A 6,003-nucleotide genomic window follows, 5' to 3' on the forward strand; every position below is an offset into this window, starting at 1 on the left:
ATCACGGTGACACATTCTACTACATATTCTAACACAATGCTAAATAAAGCACAACCTTAGCATCTTAGCTGTTAGCTTTATGGATCAAGCACATAATAACTTCATAGAAAAAGCACATTATTTAAAAATATACAGCCATCCATTCTCTCTATATATGAAGCATCCAGACTTTACTTATGCAAACTGTACTAATGCAGCAAGTCTACAGACTACAGTAATGATGAGAAGCATCACACAATAAAGAAAGCAAAGAAAGCGTAGTGAAATTATTCTTTTTTGTGGGCTGTAATTAAGCCACAAAGATAATCAGCTTCATTAACTGAAAAACGGAGAAAACATCATGTGCTATCTTCTGGGTAGAATAATTTTTGAAGAGAAAAAAGCCTCATCTCAGGGTTATATCTCTACATATTAGTTGAACAGTACAAAGAAACTTATCAGATGTTGAAAATAGGAAATGTTACAGTCCTTTAGAAATGCTTTTAATGTGATGGTAGCAACTATACAATGAAGTAATTATGTGGTCAAATCTTTTGACATGCATCTCATTACTGTGGCGTCTGAAATCTTTTTGAACTTGAAATTTCATTTCTCCGCTGAAGTTTCTCTCATGCCTTGAACTTGAACTAACAGAGGAACTAAAATCAGGAAACAGACATTTTGTAACATGGACACTGTCGTGCAAAAGTCTTAAGCCGCCTCTGAGTTCTTTGTGCATTGTTAGCAAAATGGGAAATACATGTAGCGATTTATTGAAACATGTGCAAACATACATGGGAATACAGTATATAAGGCAACAACTGGTTCAACTCTAGCTTGAAAGTCAATATTTGGTATGACCTTTGTTCTTCAGCACCGCCTCTTTAATTTAAGCTTTCCTGTAATTTCTTTACTAGTTTTTGGGAAAATTTCTTCAAGACATTTAGAGCTCTCCTTTGGATGTTGACTGCCTTCAAGATGACCCCTTACTACTTCAATAATCTTGAGTTTTGAGCTCTTTCATGCTAATCCATGATTGATCATGTCATTGTGTGTTTTTCTATTCAGATGTGCTTTTACTGCGTATAGATGGCTGCAGATCTCTCGAGACCTTTTTGCTACATATGTGAACCAAACATTTCAAATTTGGATTCACTTCCCCACAAGACTTCTTGCACTGATTTTTAGTGCAGTTCTTGTGTAATTTAGCGTATCTCAACCTCTCCGGTGAGGCTTCATCAAAGCTCCAATGGAGGCATCTCACAGGTCGTGTGTAAGGTCTCAGCTTTTTACAATTTCTTAAGGGCAAGAATTTCAGATGCCGTTCACGAGGTCTAGATAGTTTTTATATCACAAAACACTATTTTATGAATGTCAAGCTGTTTTCTATTTTTTGTAGATTAAACTAAAGAAATGGACACAAAGTAACCAAGTCACTAAAGATAAAATGTAAAATTGGTTCTTTGCTCTGTTGTGTGTAGACATCCTACTTGAGTTAGCTGCCTTTTTATGCTCGACCAATTCGTGGGTCAGTATTAAGTGTTTTAATGAGCAGAAAAATCGTCTGAAACGGTCAAGTACAAGGACTTTGAAAGAAATCCCAGAGAACTATTGCTCAAGACCACAATTACAAAAAGGTCTGTCTGCTTTGAAGCAAAATATAAAGAAATGAAGCATGTTCCCTCAACATGATCTGAGGGAAAAGTTGATAGGGCACCGAAAATGGTCCAAAGCTGGACAAGGAAATGACATTCGAAGCACCTCCCGTATTGTCTAAGGCAGCGGTCCCCAACCCCCGGGCCTCCGACCGGTACCAGTCCGTGAGTCGTTTGGTACCGGGCCACGAGAGTTGAGGCTCAGGTGTGAAATGTATGGTTTTCAGGGTTTTTATCGGTTTTCAGCGTTATTTTGTTATCGTTTTTACCGTTTACTCGGTTTTCCTGGGTCTTTTCACGTGTGTTATGAATAAATCTTCTTTTTTTCGGTACCGGTACTAGTTTTATTTTGTTGTATTTATCCGCGACACCTTAAAGGCCGGTCCGTGAAAATAATGTCGGGCATAAACCCGTCCGTGGCGCAAAAAAGGTTGGAGACCGCTGGTCTAAGGTAAGACTGAGCATCCCTTGACCACGTTAGCAAGATGGGATGTCCTCCTGTTCAGCCCTGGCTCACTGTTCAACACATATTCAAATGAAACAAATGCTTATTTGAAAAATAATGAAAAATCGCTGCTACAGCTTTTTCCATCAAAGAGTGGCCAGAGGTAAAGACACAGGGTGGGTGCATGATTTCCGGCACTACAATGAGCTACAGCCATTGTGTTTGTGCATGTATAATTATGTGTGAATAATGCTGCAGAACCGTGTGGGGACCTCCCACTGTGGGACCCTGTGTTGCCAGTCCCTGTGCTTTCACATCTGGCAGGAGCTTTGAAGTGGCAGGTGGGCCATCTACATGCTACACACATATACACACTGCCACCGCCACAGTGGCAAAATAAGAGACAGAGATAGGCCTTTGTTGGCAACTACAAAGACCACAGACATTACTATTTTGGTGTTCAGGGACAGATTTTGATATGGTGTAATGAAATTCACATATCTTATGTTACGAGAGGCTTCGAAAAACAACAGGAAACAGCCTTAAAACCCACATGGTTGTCAGGCACGAGTCATCTGGGATGAGCAATGACTCAAAAGTCTCACTCCTCGCATGTGGAAGACATGATCTGATACATATTCCCCTCGTGTGGTGCGTCAGAAATGAATTTCATATTTTAAAAAAAGAAGATGGGATTTACACAAATGCAGACACCCCCACACACACGGAGAAGTGCCTTGAAATGATGTTGCAAGTGAGCGAAATTCGCAGTAGAATAAGTCAAAAATATACAGAGGAGATGTTGTCAGTTATCTGGTTGCATTATTCCAAACAGGCTATTTCCACACACAGCATGTGTGTCTCCTTTTAAGCTTTTCACTATCTGTAAAGTTTGACTAAACTACTAGTCTCTCTGGGGATGGATGAATGTGATCCCCTAGAAGATTTTGCAAGATTATCTGTACATTTTGGAAAGAGTGCATGTTGTATTTTAATCCTGCAGTTCATTTAGCTTTGTAGCAGAAACAAAATGACTGCAGACAAACTTAGAACCTCCATTAAACCATGACTATTTCAAACAAGCTCTGAACTTATTCATACAGACACCTAGTATGGTTTTATTTAGTTGATGTCAGAAATATATATATATATACATTCATTAAATATCAAAGGGCTCAAATATATACACACGTTAACTATTAACTTCTTGTTAGTGATCATGATTGACTACAACTGGCATTTTCTTTTTGCCAGCATGAAAAGAATTTGTCTGACCCGGACGAGCCCCCAAACTGTTACGGATTCAAATATTGGGGATGGATACAAGAGGAAAAGCCACAATAACAACACTGGTCCGGCCAGGTTGAGTCAAACGATGATTTTAATGATCACACACGTGGGAGATGGACACCGTACGCAGACAGCATCAGATCTCACCTCAAAAACCACATTTCCATAGTTTTATGAAATCAGGGTGTTAGAATGCCCCCTCATGCGTAAGACAGGTACAATACAATCAATGTTGACAGTTTATTTAACACAGCAAAAGAACATTCTCTCCTTCCCGAGGACGGGCCCTGACTCCCGCCTATCTCCTGGAGCCAACTGTCCCCTGCGGAGACACAACATTGCAGCTACAAGGATTTCCAGATTGGTTAAGGTGATCAGTGTGTAATCAGAATCAGAATCAGAATCAGAAAGGGTTTTATTGCCAAATGTTGAGCAGGTTTACAACATTAGGAAATTGCTGCGGTGCTTCAGTGCAAACATAGTGTCATAAATAGCACTTAAATAGACATGAAAAAATAAAAGTAGGGATAAGAATTAAAAGTGCTACGTAGAAAGATATGTGCATGAGCTATACATGAGATATATACATGAGAATAAGAATTAAGAGTGCTACGTAGAAAGATATATACATGAGTGCAGGTGGTGATCAGTGCCAAACATGGAATGATGCAGTGACACAGCGTAGGGTCATGTGTTAGTGGTGGGAACAGTCATATGGTTATTGTTCATGTGTCCAACAGCAGAGGGGAAGAAACTGTTCTTATGGCGAGAGGTTCTGGTGCGAATGGACCGGAGCCTCCTGCCTGAGGGGAGCAGGTCAAACAGACTGTGTCCAGGGTGAGAAGGGTCAGCTGAGATCCGAGCTGCACGCCGCAATGTCCTGGAGGTGATGCTCTGAATCAAGTATGTAATATTAAATGAATGTTGTTTAATCAACTGCCACTACTTAAAACATAACAAAAGATATAACTGAATACAGGATCACAAAGAATAACATGATATCAGTGTTGTGTAAGTGCGTGCGGCCTTCTATGCTCGAAGCCTTTCCCCTCCATAGATCAGCCAGACATTCGCGCTGACTGTAGCTTTTAACCCTTATTAACTTGAGCACAACTCTACAATGAGCAACAAACTGCAATATGTATGAGATGATCATGGTTACACCTGCAATGAAAGATCATATGATTATTCTCCTATGGACAAATGCGTTTTGGACAAAAGTGTTATGATCAGAAGAGATCAATAGTGAGCTATTTATACACAATGAAAAGAGGTTTGTTTGGAAGAGTACAGGCAAGGCTTTCAAACCTGGGAACACTGTAACAGCTGTCAAACATGGTGGTAGCAGCATCATGCTCCTGGGCAGTTTTGCTGCCAGTAATACTGGTACATTGCACAATGTGGATGAACAGAGAGAATCACTTTGGTCTGACCTCAGATCAACAGCTAGAAAGTTAAAACTTGGACACAATTATGTAAGGATGTAATGTAAGGATAACTTCATGATGGGCTCAATCCTATTTAAAAAGCTATGAATAGCTTGTTGCTTTGACTCTGATCCAGACCAAACCAACCAAATACAGTGTTACTGTTAATCAGGTGGGAAAGGCAGCAGTAATGCAAGTAAAAAAGCATCATAAGCTCATGAAAATGTTGAATGTTGATCAAATGTCTGTGGAAACACAGAGATGTTAGATATAAATCTGTTCAATCATAATTGTAATTTATCTGACATACAGGGCTCGAACTGTTAACCTACCTTTTTAAAAGCTCTGAATAAATGTGTGTAACGTTAAGAAAAACCAAGTTATTAACGAGACTACTTGCACCAATGTCACCCTGCACACTTACTGACATGACACACAAGACTGTCCAGCACTGTTACTTTGCCCTATTTGACTGCGTGTCATGTACAGCGCTGGGTGCAAGACGTTACAAAGGGACTCGCTTTACACTCATACACAAACTTGAAGTGCTTTATTCATGGTGTCAACCTCATTATTCTCTTCCTATTCATCTCAAAGAATATAATTGCCTTCAGCATCTTACTGGCCATTAGACTGATTGTCCTGCGCCCTTGTTTTATATGCACACTGCATTTGTGCTTTACTAGGCTGGAGAAAAGAGGAACGGTCGAGAAAGCCCAACGCCATTTTCCGTTGCAAAGCAACAGGTTTTCAGACAAGCTAACTGTGTAGTTGGCAACATTTTCATTTTTTCAATTATTACAAATTAAATTAAAGCACAACATCAATACATGTTTTATTTTTTCCCAGCTAGTTTGTGTTTTTTGACTCAGTGCCCACTTCTTTATAAAAGAAAACTACACGTCTGTGTTTCCTGGCCACCTGCCCGAGTGTACCCTGCCTCTCATATAGTGTCAACAGCTCTCACACAGTGTTACCTCCAACCTGTGTTGGATAAGTGGTTATGAAAATGGATAAATGGCTGGATGTATTATAAATACTATTTGCAAATACTATTTGCATCTGTCTTTGATAATTAAGTTGTATTATCCTACAGCATCCAATAAAGAACAAAATGATCATGAATCACAGAATCTGAGCTGCCTTGTGCAGTTCAGGCTGGGGGTGGGGGCCTCATAGGTTTCAGAATATTTTCTTGGCAGATAAA

Source organism: Rhamphochromis longiceps, linkage group LG17, assembly GCF_057381845.1.
Source record: "Rhamphochromis longiceps isolate RC_006_pf linkage group LG17, R_longiceps_female_GT1.1, whole genome shotgun sequence".
NCBI lineage: Eukaryota > Metazoa > Chordata > Actinopteri > Cichliformes > Cichlidae > Rhamphochromis > Rhamphochromis longiceps.